This window comes from Chlorocebus sabaeus, chromosome 1 (genome assembly GCF_047675955.1).
Source record: "Chlorocebus sabaeus isolate Y175 chromosome 1, mChlSab1.0.hap1, whole genome shotgun sequence".
Lineage (NCBI taxonomy): Eukaryota > Metazoa > Chordata > Mammalia > Primates > Cercopithecidae > Chlorocebus > Chlorocebus sabaeus.
This window is the reverse complement of record NC_132904.1, coordinates 123374870-123389173: the sequence shown is the minus strand read 5'-3', so window position 1 is coordinate 123389173 and position 14304 is coordinate 123374870.

The window sequence follows — 14304 nt, the reverse complement described above, 5'->3', positions numbered from 1 at the left end:
CGAGATCATGCCGTTGCACTCCAGCCTGGGCAGCAAGAACAAAACTCCGTCTCAAAAAAAAAAAAAAAAAAAGAATAAAGTATTACTGAAAGCTTGCTTTGAGCCATTGTTTCAGACTTTAGCATGAGGAAAAATCTCAGACTGCTAGCCCTATCCCCCGAGTTTTGCATCAATGAATCTAAGACGAGGCCTGAAAACATGCGTTTCTAACAAGTTCCCAGCAGTTGCTGATGCTGCCATTTTGAGGACCAAGCTGAAAATTACTGCTCTTAATAGCGTCTGCTTTTAAGGTCCTTTCAAAAGAGGTTAGAATAGGGTAGCACGTGATTGCAAGGACTGGGAGGTAATTCATCTTCAACAGAAGTCCATGATAGGAAAAAAAAAAAAAAAAGAGAGAGAACCTGAATGACAAAGGGCCCTTTCTAGGCTGGGTGCAATGGCTCATGCTTGTAATCCCAGCACTTTGGGAGGCTGAGGTGGGCAGATCACGAGGTCAAGAGATTGATACCATCCTGGCCAACCTGGTGAAACCCCGTCTCCACTAAAATTACAAAAAATTAACTGAGTGTGGTGGTGCATGCCTGTAGTCCCAGCTACTTGGGAGGCTGAGGCAGGAGAATCACTTGAACCCAGGAGGCAGAAGTTGCAGTGAGCCGAGATTGCGCCACTGCACTCCCACCTGGGCAACAGAGCGAGACTCCATCTCAAAAGCCAAACAAACAAACAAACCCCTAAATGAGATAGCCCAAAAGTGCCTAGCAGAAGTGCATAAGGTAGAGCAGAATCGCAATGAACAGTGGGGTAAAACTAAATGGCCTGATGCTTTTAGTCTTTCTTAAAGAGGTTATTGTACATTTTGTCTAGATTTTGCAATAAAAAAAAAATTAAGAAAATGTCATCTACCCCTAAAGAGAATGTGTGAGTGTAGATGAAAATACACAAGGGTAGAAAACAAATACAAGGAACTTGATAAGACAAGCAAAAATCCAAGGAAAGCTGACCCCTCCCCTCCTCTCTTGTCTCATGCTACAAATTGAAATGGAGAAAGTAAGCTAAGAGAATAAACGGTACAAAGTAATTTAGCTGCTTCGCAAAGTTCTTTAACTTTTAATAACAGCAGAAAGATCCCCTTTTAAAATATGAATTTCATCTCGCCTATGTGCCTTTAAGGGAGCATAACTTATTTATAGTTTTCTCCTTTCTTCTAATTTACTGACTCCCTCCATCTCCTGCACTCTCCCTTTCAGCTAGAACAATAGGGTTTTGAAGATGGATATGTAGTAACAGCAGCATCTTCTGTTCTTTCTATGACTCCTCATTATAAGGTTATTTCCTAATGTTTGGAAATAGAAATGTTGCCTTTGATGCTACCGCTTAAATTTTCATTTTTCTTTTTCTAAAGAAAGTGTCCCCTATTTATTACCTACCCTTGTCACCTTGGCACAATATGGTAAATAGCATTCTAAATAAATATTTTCTAATACGCCTTCAAGTACAACATTCCTTTTCAGTGCAAATAGGATAATTGGACAGAGAAAAAGAAAGCAGCATTGAAGGCACTGTTTTAAGGGAGAAGAGTGGGATTTGTGTTTGGTTGCTCTGATGTAGGGCTCATCAGCAATTTCCAAGACTGCCTAGTGAACTCATGAACATTTTAGTGATTGGGCTGCCTGTATTTGGAGCTCAGCAGGGGCAAAGATTTGAGACATTCTTCTAACTAGAAAGATAGCTATTCTCTTTGCACGTCTCATCTTTCCTGAGTGTTTTTGTAGCTTTTTCCATTCCTCATGACTTATTTCCATTGGCCTCTTTCACCTTTTACTGTGAACACCCCAGAATTTCTTGCATTCTCTCCCCTTCACTCTCCCTCTTTCCCTTAATTTCAGTTCCTTTACCTGCCTCTGCTCCTCTCTGTCTTTCTGGTCTTTTCCCTGTCTGTCTCTCTTATGTTTCCACTGACATATGGATCTTCTCAACTTGCTACCAAGGAGCTGCTTTTGGCCTCCTGACAACACAAGGTGCTGCCACCCTGACAGGCAGGAAAAGACAGGCGAGGCAAGCATATGTTAATGGAAGGGAGGTGCAGGAAACAGATAAGCTGTTGCCAGTCTCAGGCATAAGTTACTTAATTAGAAGCCAAAAACTCTTAGCTCTGGTTGTCACTTTCCTCCTTTGAGAACACAGTCATCCGTTTGGTGTCCTCACTTTTGAGTAGCACCCGTCTGGGCTCTCTCAGCTCTGTGAAGTTGAATCTAGTCATTGCAGCTGACAGGTAACAGGCAAAGCAGAAAAAGAAAAAAGAAAAAAGAAAAAAAACGAAAACAGAGCCAGGAAGCTGGAAATAGCAGAACATCTATTTGTACATCATGAGTCACAGGCCAGAAACCCAGATATTGGACTTACTACAGAGTCTCCAGGCATCGGCTGTGTGTCTCCCTGGTGCAAGGCACTACCCAGACACCAAAGAAGACCCCCATCTATGTTCCCATGGAGACTATATAATAGCCGGGGAGCCAGATATATAAATTCTTAGAGTCTTCACTATCCCTTATACAAGTCTGAACCCTACTGTCTTCCTCCAGCCTCAGCTTACTCAGCCCTCAGTCATTATTTCTTCTTTCAGTCCCTTAAACTATTCCTCTCTCTTCCCACAAGGCCTTGGTAAATGCAGTTCTCTCCCTAACGTCGTCTACTAATTTTCTTCCTGTCCTTGAAATCTAAACTCAAACATTCCTCTCTTAGGTCAGAGTGACCAACCCATCCTGTTTGCCTGGGATCTTCCCAGTTTTACTGCTAGAAGCCCCAAGTCTTAGGAAACACCTATATTTCAGGTAAATCAGGATGGTTACTGACTCTAGTCAAATCCCTTGATGATACACACTATAAAATATTTAACAGCCTTATTGAGATATAATTCACAGATCATAAAATGCATCTTTCTAAAACATACAATTCAGTATTTAGTAAATACACAGAGTTGTGCAGCCATCAACACTATTTAATTTTGGAGTGTTTTCATTAATCCCAAGAAACACCCTACTCATTAGCAATCACTCCCCATTGTCCCCTCCCTTCAGCCCATAGCAACCATTAATCTACTTTTTGTCTCCATGGATTTGCCTATTCTTAACATTTCAGATAAAAGGAGCTACACAAACATATGGCCTTTGGTGACTGGCTTCTTTCACTTAGCATGATGTTGTCAAAGTTCATCCATGTTGTAGCATGTATCACTTTATGTTCATCAGGGGTAATAGTCTGGTTTTTCTTACTTGTGTTAGCTGTCTGGTTTTGGAATCGGGTAATATTGGTTTCACAGAATGAGCTGGGGAGTCTCTCTTCTAATTTTTGGAAGAGTTTGTGAAGTATTGATGTTAACCCTTATTTAAAACTCTACTAGAATTTACCAGTATAGCTGTTAGGTTGGTGCAAAAGTAGTTAGGTTTTGCAACTAAAAGCCATGGCAAAAACCACAATTAACTTTGCAACAATTTAATATCTAAGCCTGACCTGTTTTTCATAGGAAATTTCTGATTTCTAGTTTAACTTCTTTACTTATTGTAGATTTACTTGTGTGTTTCTATTTACCTGTGTCTTTTGTATGTATATATCCCCATTATCTGATTTGTTGGCAGGCAATTGTTGATAGTATTTTCTTATACTTTGTTCTTTCTATAAGATTATTAGAAGGAACCCTCCTACTTTACTTTAGTAATTTGAGCCTTCTACCATTTTGTCACTCTAGCTAAAGTTTCATTGGTTGTGTTGATCTTTTCAAAGAAAATAACTATGTATTTCATTTATGTTACTCCATTATTTTTTATTGTCTATTTTGTTTACTTTTACTCTCATATTTAATATTTCTTTCCTTCAACTTGCTTAGGTTTAATTTGATTTTTTTTTCTCTAGAGAATTAGAGTAAACATTTAGGTTATTAATTTGAGATCTTTCTTCATTTTTAGCATAGGCAGTTGCAGCTATAAATGTCCCTATAAACACTGCTTTAGCAGCATCTCTTATGATGCTGTTTGTGTTTTCATTTTCATTCATCTCAAAGTATTTTCTAATTTTGCTATAATTTTTTATTTGATTCATTGCTTATTTAATAATGTGTTGTTTGATTTTCTATATTTGTATATCTTCCTAATTTCCTTTTGTTAATATTTTTAATTTTAATCCATTGTAGTCAGAGAACATTGTGTAATTTAATCATTTCAAATTTATTAGAGTTTATTTTGTGGCCTAACATCTAGTCTACCCTGAAGAATGTTTTGTGTGCACTTGAGGAAAATGTGTATTTTACTGTTGTTGAGTGGATTGTTTTAGATGTCTTTTAGGTCTAGTTTTTTATAGTGCTGTTCAAGTCTTCCATTTCCTCATTGATTTTCTGCCTCATTATTCTACCTATTACTGAGAATGGGAAATTAGAGTCTGTAACTGTTATTATTTAACAACCTATTGCTACTTTTATTTCTATCATTCCAAGTTTCTTGTATCTGGGACTTTGTTGTTAGATGCATATATATTTACAATTATTATGTCTTTCTTACAGATTGATATGGTTTGGCTGTGTCCCCACCCAAATCTCATCTTGCATTGTAGTTTCCATAATCCCTATGTGTTGTGGGGGGGGTGGGGCTGGTAGAAGGTAATTGAATTATGGGGAAGGTTTTTCTTGTGCTGTTCCAGTGATAGTGAAAAATCTCATGAGATTTGATTGTCTTACATAGGGCAGTTTCCCTGCACACTCTCTCTTGCCTGCTGCCACGTAAGACAAGCCTTTGGTCTTCCTTTGTTTTTCTCTATGATTGTGAGACCTCCCCAGCTAAGTGGAGTGGTGAGTTCATTAAACCTCTTTTTCTTTATAAATTACCCAGTCTCAGGTATGTCCTTATTGGCAGCATGAAAACAAACTAATACATAGATTGACATGTTTATTATTGGGAAATGTTCTTCTTTTTTTCCAGTAATAATTTGTCTTAAAGTCTATTTTGGTCGATATTAGTATAGCCACCAAGCTCTCTGTGATTGCTGTTTGCATGACATATCTTTTTCCATCCTCTTGTTTTCAATATATTTTTGTCTTGGAATATAAAGTAGAAAGTAGAAAGCATATAGTTGGATTTTTTAAAAATCCATTCTGTCATTCTGCCTTTTGATTAGAATGTTTAGTCCATTTACATTTATTGTTTTTACTGATGAGGTAGAATTTATATCAGGAACTTTTGCTTGTTTAGCTTAGTGCTTAGTTAATAACTAAACAAATATCTCCTAACATTTCTTGAGCCAATAAGTCTTCCATCCCTTGCCAAGGGACTCTGTGTGTTAGCGTACACCTTCAATACTTCGGTAGGCACTTTGTAATTCCATCTTCATCTTAAATCCCTGCCTGCTTGGGGCCCCAAAATCAGCCAGAGATGAGAAATTAGAGTTTTCTCAAGTCTTTTATGGAAACTCGTAATATCTGCACGTGCACATTCTTTTTGTGTAGATTCCCAGCTTTTAAACTCTAATTAATGCCTTATCTCACAGGTTTATCTTTTAAGATTTTTGGTAAACCTTTTGTTTTGTGAACTTGTATTATAGCCTCAGGCAGATGCAATGTTAAGTAATTGCCACTGATTGTTCTTGACACATGCTCAAAAATAAGGTCATTAACACAGAGTAAGTTCCAAATCAGGTCAAGTAAAGGCAGTTCTTGTGTATTAAATTTTCAATGGAGTTTATAAGCAGGTAAAATAGTGGTAATTCATGGGAGATAAAAATTTTGAGAGCTCCAAATATGTCCTTCCTGTTCCTACAGCTCCTAGGCTGCTGATTTTTCATAGCTACTATAGTTACAAGGCTACTATTAATACTATAAATTTTCAAGGGAACTACAGAATGGGAAAAGAGAATGATAATTAGTCAAGTTAAAACACAACAAAATTTGCTGTTCTTACTGAGAATCAATAATTTTTCTTGAATAAATATTGTTCAGATTGTTATATGCCTTTGTTAATCTTCACGGTTCTAACAAAGTTGAGTTTGATAATATTCGCCAGTATTTTTGTTGCTTTCTGAAGAAGAGACTTTTCAGACGTCCTTATCCCACAATTCTGAAAGTGTTTTTCCTGATTGTACACACCTATGCTATTGTGTATACCTCTTTTTAGTAACAAAAACATTTCTTAATATAATTTATTTTTAGAGCAGTCTTGGGTTCGTGGAAAAATTGAGCAGAAAATACAGAGAGTTCTTATACACCCACTACCCACCACCACAGCTACTCCCACTTTCAACATTCCGTATCAGAGTAAAACATTTGCTAAGATCAATACACTTACATTGACACACCATTATCACCTGAAGTTCGTATTTTATACTCTTGTTGTACTCTTCGTGCTGTGCATTTTATGAGTTTTGACAAATGTATAATGACATGTATCTACCATTATACTATCAAACAGAACGGTTTTACTGCCCTAAAAATACTCTGTGTTGCTCCATTCATTCTTCCCTCCACTCCAACTCTTGGCAACAACTGACCTTTTTACTTTCTCCATGGTTTTACCTTCTCTAGAATGACATATAGTTGGGTTTGTACACTACACAGTCTTTTCAGATTGGCTTCTTTCACTTAGTAATATGCACTTAGTAAAAGTTTCTCCAGTTTTCGTCATGACCTGAAAGCTCATTTATTTTTAGGGTTGGATAATGATCCACAGTCTGAATGTACCATGATTGATTTATCCATTTACCTACTGAATAACACTTTGGTTGCTTCTAAGTTTTTACAGTTATGTAGAAAGCACCTAAAACATTCAAGTGCACATTTCTGTGTAGACCTAAGTTTTCAACTCATTTAGATCAATACCTGGGACTGCAATTGCTGGGTCGTATGGTAAGAATATGTTTAATTTTGTAAGAAACTGCTAAACTGTCTTCCAAAGTGGCTATACCATTTTGTATTCCCACCAGTAGGAAATGAGAATTTCTGTTGTTCTACATACCTTGCTAGTAGTTGTTGTTTTCAGTGTTTGTATTTTGGTCAGGCTAATAGGTGTGTAGTGGTGCCTTACACGTGTTCTAATTTTCAATCTCCTAATGATATATAATGTTAAGCATCTTTTCACGTGCTTATTGCCATGTGTATATTTTCTTTGGTGTGGTTTCTGTTCAGGTCTTTTGCCCATTTTTTAGTTGGGTGATTCATTTTCTTACTGTTGCATTTTAAGAGTACTTTCTATATTTTATATAATAAAAGTCCTTTATGAGATGTGTCTTTTGCAAAATATTTTCTCCCACTCTGTGTCTTTTCTTCTTATTCTTTCACTATGTCTTAAAATAACATAACTTTTTAGTTCTAATGAAATCCAACTTATCAATTATTCCTTTTATGAATCAAGGCTTTGGCATTGTATATAGAAAATTATTGCCATGCTGAAGGTCACTTAGATTCTCTCCAATGTTAGTTCTAGGAGTTTTGTAGTTTTACAGTTTACATTGAGGTTTATGATATACTTTGTATTTCTATTAAGTAGGTTTCTTCAGAGAACCAACACTGAGAGGAGATAGATAGATACAGATTAAATTTAGATATAGTTATAGATGTATATATATGAGGGACTTTATTACAAGCATTGGCTCACATGATTATGGAGACTGGCAAGTTCCACAAGCTCCTATCTACAAGCTGAAGAATAAGGAAAGCCAGGGACGTAATTGAGTCCAAAGACCGGAGAATGGGGCAGGGAGGGAGTGTGGCAATCATGTAAATCCCAGTATAGGTCTGAAGGCCTGGGAACAAGGAGTGCCAATGTCTGAAGGCAGAAGAAGATGGATGTCCCAGCTCAAACAGAGATAGAGCAAATTCACTCTTGCCTGCTTTTTTATTCTATTTGGGTTGTCAAAGAGTTGGATGATACCTGTCCACGTTGGTGAGGGCAATCTTCTATGCTCAGTCTATCAACTCAATCTCTTCTGGAACATCCTCACAGACATACTCAGAAATAATGTTTTCCCACTTATCTGGGCATCCCTTAGCTCAGTAAAGTTGACACATAAAATTAAACATCACAGAGTTAATTTTTGTGAAGGGTATGCGGTCTGTGTCTAGATTTTTTTTTTTTTTTTGCATGTGGATGTCCAGTTGTTCCAGCACCAATTGTTGAAAAGATTATCTTTTCTCTATTGAATTGCCTTTGCTCCTTTGTCAAAGATCAGTTGACTGTATGTATGTGTGTCTATTTCTGTGTTCTCTATTCTGTTGCACTGATCTATTCATCTATTAACAAAACACTTCTAAAGCACCATTTTAAGCCTCTTTTATAAGCATGAATCACAGTTATAATTTTACATAAAATTTGATATATATTGCTTACTTTCATTAAATGGAAGGTTTTTGTGGATCAGATATATTTACTTCGGTTACCATGATATCCCCAGCTCTTTGCACTGTATCTGACACATAACAGGAGCTCAATAATATTTGCTGATTTAATGAATAAATGAAAACCTCTCATGGGAACCCAAAGGTGGAACTGATGAAAGAAATACTGGAAGCATGAAACACAAGTAGGACCTATTATTATATGGTGAAATAGATTTGGCAGAAAGGTCCAAAGTAATTCTCTCAGGAATCATACAATATCAGCAAGAGGCCTGTAGCTCTCTACTTTCTAGACATGTCCCAACTGCCACAAGTAAAGATTCAGTGGGTCTCAACTCCTTGATCTCCTTCCCCTAAAGTTCCACAGAAGTATCTATTGTAGCAGTAAGAGTGGTGACAGCTTCTAATTTGCATAAAAAATTTGTTTCCAATAGCACCTTCTTTTTCAGGTGAAATGGATGGTAAAAGCAATCTGACATTGTAATCAGCTGAGGAAGGTGTTAGATTGAAAAATGACATTGTAGTGAAGCAAAAACAAAAACAAAAACAAAAAAAAACCAGTTACTATTTTAAGGGACTGGGATTGTGAGTTGGTTAATGATTTGTTGTAGATTAATAAAGAAATACAGTCACTTAGGGAACCCCAAAGCCTTGTCTGCCCCACAGTGAGCCTCTCTGGAAAGGAAAGAGGTTCTCACCCCAGGGAGACATGACTTCTCAGCTTTGTTTTAATTGCAAGCAAAGTCATTTACCGAGACGCATAAAAATTCCATTCATTTTGCAACTCCTCAAACACTCCAGCGTTGAGCAGAAATTTTTTTTACATTTTCATTCCATGTAATAACTGTTGCATATTCAGCTCTTCAAGAAGCAAGGGGAATGTTTGTCACGGTGCAGCTCTGAGTAAGTGGAAAGTAAAGGAAATACAGAAATGAAAGGAGTTGTTCACACATACCTGCCAGGACCCTTTCTTCCATTCACTGGGAAAAGAAGGCAAACCCAGCAGCATTTCAGGTAGCCCTAGAGCGACCTTCATTCAGCAAGATATCTCCAGCAAAAGCTAGCTGACGCAGTGTTTTTTTCATAGATGAGTTCTACAGTACAGCCCAAGGTAGTGGTTATCAAATATAATTCTGCATCCCGTTGGTGTGGAATAAATAGTACGTGATGTTAAAAGTAAAACACTGTGTTCTTAAAAATCATTAAACCACTCTATATGTTACAACTGATATTTTAAAATATAAATTAGACCAGATTCAAGACTATACTGATGATAATATCAGTCTCACCATGTTTCTGCCTATAAGGGTTAGTTGGATTTAGATAAAATATTTTATTTTCCTCTTTTCAAACTGTTTTGCATACTGTTTAGATACATTTTAATTATACGTATTTAACTGTGACTTATGAGGCCATGCCATTCTGCTTGATTTCATCATTTGTCCTCAATTATATCTAAAACCAGAATGAGGTTATATTTGATGAATCTAACCCAAAAGATTAAAACTAAAAGACAGAAGTCTTTGAGGGCTTCAAGTTACCATATTAAAGGGCATCACTAATTCTCATGTAAATATGTTTTAAAATTATTCAAACTATTTCTCAAAATGTTTATAATGGATCAGAAATATATTTCTTTTAAATAAGAGCCCATGCCACCATCTAATTTGGAGTAAGATAAAGCAAATAGTTTGTTAGAGAGTAATCTTTAGTTGCTCTCTTCAAAATAACTTTTATTTACAGAGCTGTGTTGGGAAGGATGATAAGTGATATGGTTGCCAAGGGAAACTCTTTCCTGATTGGAAGAGAGGTCATCACAGGTTTCTACAAAGAAAAGAGAAGAGATGGCTTTATTTCCTAAGATTTTTTTCTGCTTTTACAGTGGAAGAAAAAAGCAGCAGAAACAAAAATTGCCTTGTCTGCTCCTTATTCACTCCGTGAATTCACAGAAAGTCTGTAGGTAATGAGCCTCTAGAGGTGCCGACCCCCATGACAAGTTTTCTTAGCATTGCTTAAATTATTATTTGACTGTGATGTTGTTTACCCCTATGTGTATGTTTGTTCTGTCCAATTAGAATGCATAGTAGTTATAGGTAAGGTTTACATTTCATAATTGGTGTGTTGCCCAAGTGACTTGTGCATAGTTAGATACACAAGAAATGAATTAACTTTAATTTTATTGTACTTAATCCATAATAATTGCAATATAGTTAGAATAATTTTAAATAGAATTATGAAATGGCCCTATGTCTCCTTATTAGTTGTTTAGAAAGGTTAATATATAATGGATCTAGAGACTCATAAACAGGTTCCACTGGAATGTATGATCTCAGAGGGCAGGGTCTTTGTCTTGTTCACCTGTATCCCATCCCAGGGTCCCCTATCTGGCATAATCTGGCATATATACAAATACACACACACACACACACACACACATATATATACACATGCTTAATAAATAACTGTTAAATAAATAGATCCCTCTGTTCATGATTATGATCAGTGTAACTACAAATACAGAATCAAAGACAAAATAATGTTTTAGATCCAAGCAGTCTTAAAAAGAAAAAATAAAATTTAAGAAATATAGGGCCGGACACAGTGGCTCCTGCCCGTAATCCCAGCACTTTGGGAGGCCGAGGCGGGCGGATCACAAGGTCAGGAGATCGAGACCATCCTGTCAACATGGTGAAATCCCATCTCTACTAAAAAAAATACAAAAAATTAGCCGGGTGTGGTGGCGGGCGCTACTCGGGAGGCTGAGATAGGAGAATGGTGTGAACCCAGGAGGCAGAGCTTGCAGTGAGTTGAGATCGAGCCACTGCACTCCAGCCAGGGCAACAGAGTGAGACTCTGTCTCACAAAAAAAAAAAAAAAAAAAAGAAAAAGAAAAAGAGAAAGAAGTATAAATACCAATGAACCTTTAAAATACAAAAAATTTGGGAGGTAACTCAGAAACAAGATAGAGATTTTTTAAACAAGAACAGAAATATGTAGGGAGAAGTAATTCATTTGTAATCACATAGCATATGAATACCTGATAGGAGGCTATTAGGAGATGATTTCTTTAAAAAGATTCTAAGTGGTGGATTTACCTAAGAACCTGCCTTCGTGGTATGGTGACAGTTTACTTTTTTACTCAACTGACTGTCTTTAGGAGCATTTCCTATCAAGCTGCTCTTTTGCCTTGAAGATAATGACTTGGCTAAAAGAACACCTGGCTGATATGTAGCTTTCCAGTAGTCATACCCAGAGAATGAGTCCCAGAGAATGACTTTATTGAAGAGAATTCACCAAAACATGGAAAGTGCAGTTGCTTATCCAAGTCCAATCCCAAAGCATGCAGGCTCAATAATAAAGACATCAACTGAATTTAGGCAATTGATGGACTAACAATAGAAATTACCATTTATTGGACACTTATTGGAGAGCAAAGGATTGTGTAAAGTGATTTTCATAAGCTGTTACTGATTTTTTTGGTAAAATTATGAGGCAGATATTATCATCATTTTTTAGGGAAATGGAAGCTCCGAGGCGTGAAGTAACTTAGCTAATAAAACTTTGAAGTAACAGAGTTGAAATTTATATTCATGTCTGTCTCACATAAATCCAGAAGCCTGACCTCATCCCAGACAGACCTTTGATCCTTTGTGACTGAGGCCATATTTTCACCCTATTCACAATTTTGACCAATTCTAGTTACTGCCTATTCAACCTCAGGTTTTCTTAATGCCAGCTGAGTCATCACTGAGCTCAACCACCAACCGTGGAAAACAGTAGCTTAGTGCTTGGCCCCAGGGAGTGTTTTTGGAGGGAGACCGGATAGCACAGTGAAAATAACTTAGCCTTTGGGCTTCATGGCCAGATAGCATTGAATTTACATCTCCACTCAGTCACTTCAAAGCATCCACAGTTAAGTCATTTCATGTCTCCGAGCCTTAATTTCTCCTTCTATAAAATACATCTCTTCTGGAAGTCAGTCTCACTGTTGTTGCTTGTTGAAACCATGGCTGAAACATTGCAGCAGCTACAGAAATTCAGAGTCACCTGGCATTTCTGCCGCTAAGAATAAGGAGGCAGGGGGTCTGAGAGGTTGACACTCTGACAAGGAGACAGCACATGGATTTCTATCCCTAGTAACTATCATTCATTTCAAGAAAAGTCAGTATCTATAACTTGAAATTGCCCCTGCCAATGATCCAGTGGTCAGTCTGATAATATGATGCACTTTTTTCTGCCTAGAAATAGTTGGGGAAGATAGTATTTGTAAGAAAAATGTAAGATTGACCACTGTCATTGAACGTTAATTGCTGTCACAGAGGAACATGGAAACTAGATATTTAAGATTACACAAATAAATAAGATTTAAGAGACAAATGCATCTGTGACCTCTCTTAAAATACCTATTCATTTACAAGGCACCTCCCTAATCAGGAAACTAGTCATTTCTCTGGTTATAATGACCAACTCACAATGGCAAGAGTCAGATAGGGTATATATACCCCCAGACATGATTATCGAGTGTGTGAGAAAGAATGTTTTAAGGCTTAGTAAAGGTCTCCCGCATGACCACATCCATATTTTAAAATAAGAGACTTGAGGTAGCCTAACACATACATAATATAAAATAAGATTTTTTCTTTTCTTTTTTTTTTTAGAAAAAAGACAGGAGAGCAATTAATTGCTGTTGAAAGAGGAGAGCTAGAGTTACCACAAACCTATGATAGAACTATTAAAATTAGGCACTATACATGATGTTCCAAGGCAAGAGGAGAAGCTTAAACAACGGGTCAAAGAGAATCATGTGTTTTTCTTACTTGTTATGAATTGATTTTATTTTATTCACAAGAGAAGGAAGCAGGGAGGTACTCTTGCTAAATGCTTACTATCTGTTGGGGATTATCTCCTAACTTAGAAAATACTAACACATTTAATTTTCACAATAATCTAATGAAATGAGCCTCAGAGGTCAGCAAACTACAGCCCGTGAAACCAGATAGCTGCCTGTTTTACTCTGGTTTGTGAGCTAGGAACAGTTTTTACATTTTTAAACGGTTACCTTTTAAATGGTTAAATAAGTACCTACATAATATCCTCCATTTCACCTCTTGGCTGCAAAGCTTAAAATACGTATTATCTGATTCTTTTAGAAAAAATTTTCCAGTTACTGGGCTATAGTATCATCCCTGTTTTGCAGAAGAGAAATTGAGACATTTCTTCTCTTGTGCTTCCAAGTGGTAGGGCTAAGGTTTGAACTCAAGCAACCCATTCTAGATTGTGTATTCTTAACTGATGTATTGCACTGCTACTGAGGGATGAGGAGCATCTCTCTTTGACTAAGGCTCTAACAGAAAAGGTCAGTTCAAAATTATGCCCACCACCTAAAGACTCAAAGTCATTTGGGAGTTTAATTATAAATACTGACTTAGAGCTCCTGGTGGAAAGCTGAGCCTTGCCACAGGAAACAACTAGCTTTCAGAAAAGGCCAAAAATAGGTCCTAGAGAAACCTTGACTGGAATGGGATTGGTGAAGAGTTAGTCCCTTGACCAGAGGAGTGGGAGTAGGGTAAAGGTAGAACTCCCATAGGACACTCTAGAAAAAGGACAAAAGAAATGAAATGTGGTCAACACAGTATGGTCTGGACTTCACTAAGTCTTGGGGACACTGAGAAAGGTTCCTTTTTATTTCTAGGAGGTGAAGATCAAGACAATAATGAAGATGGCCCAATGAGACTGCATGGAGACAGATCAAAGAAGCATGTTCTGATATTCGCGCCAACCCTCAGCTCAATGCCAATGAGAGATCTCCTCAAACAACCACTGAATATCTATGATTGGCTTCCAGACCAGTTCTGAAACCAACATCCAGTGAGCTTCCCTCTTTTGAACCTGTATCCTTCATGTGTTAATATTTGTCTATCTTTGCACTTTAT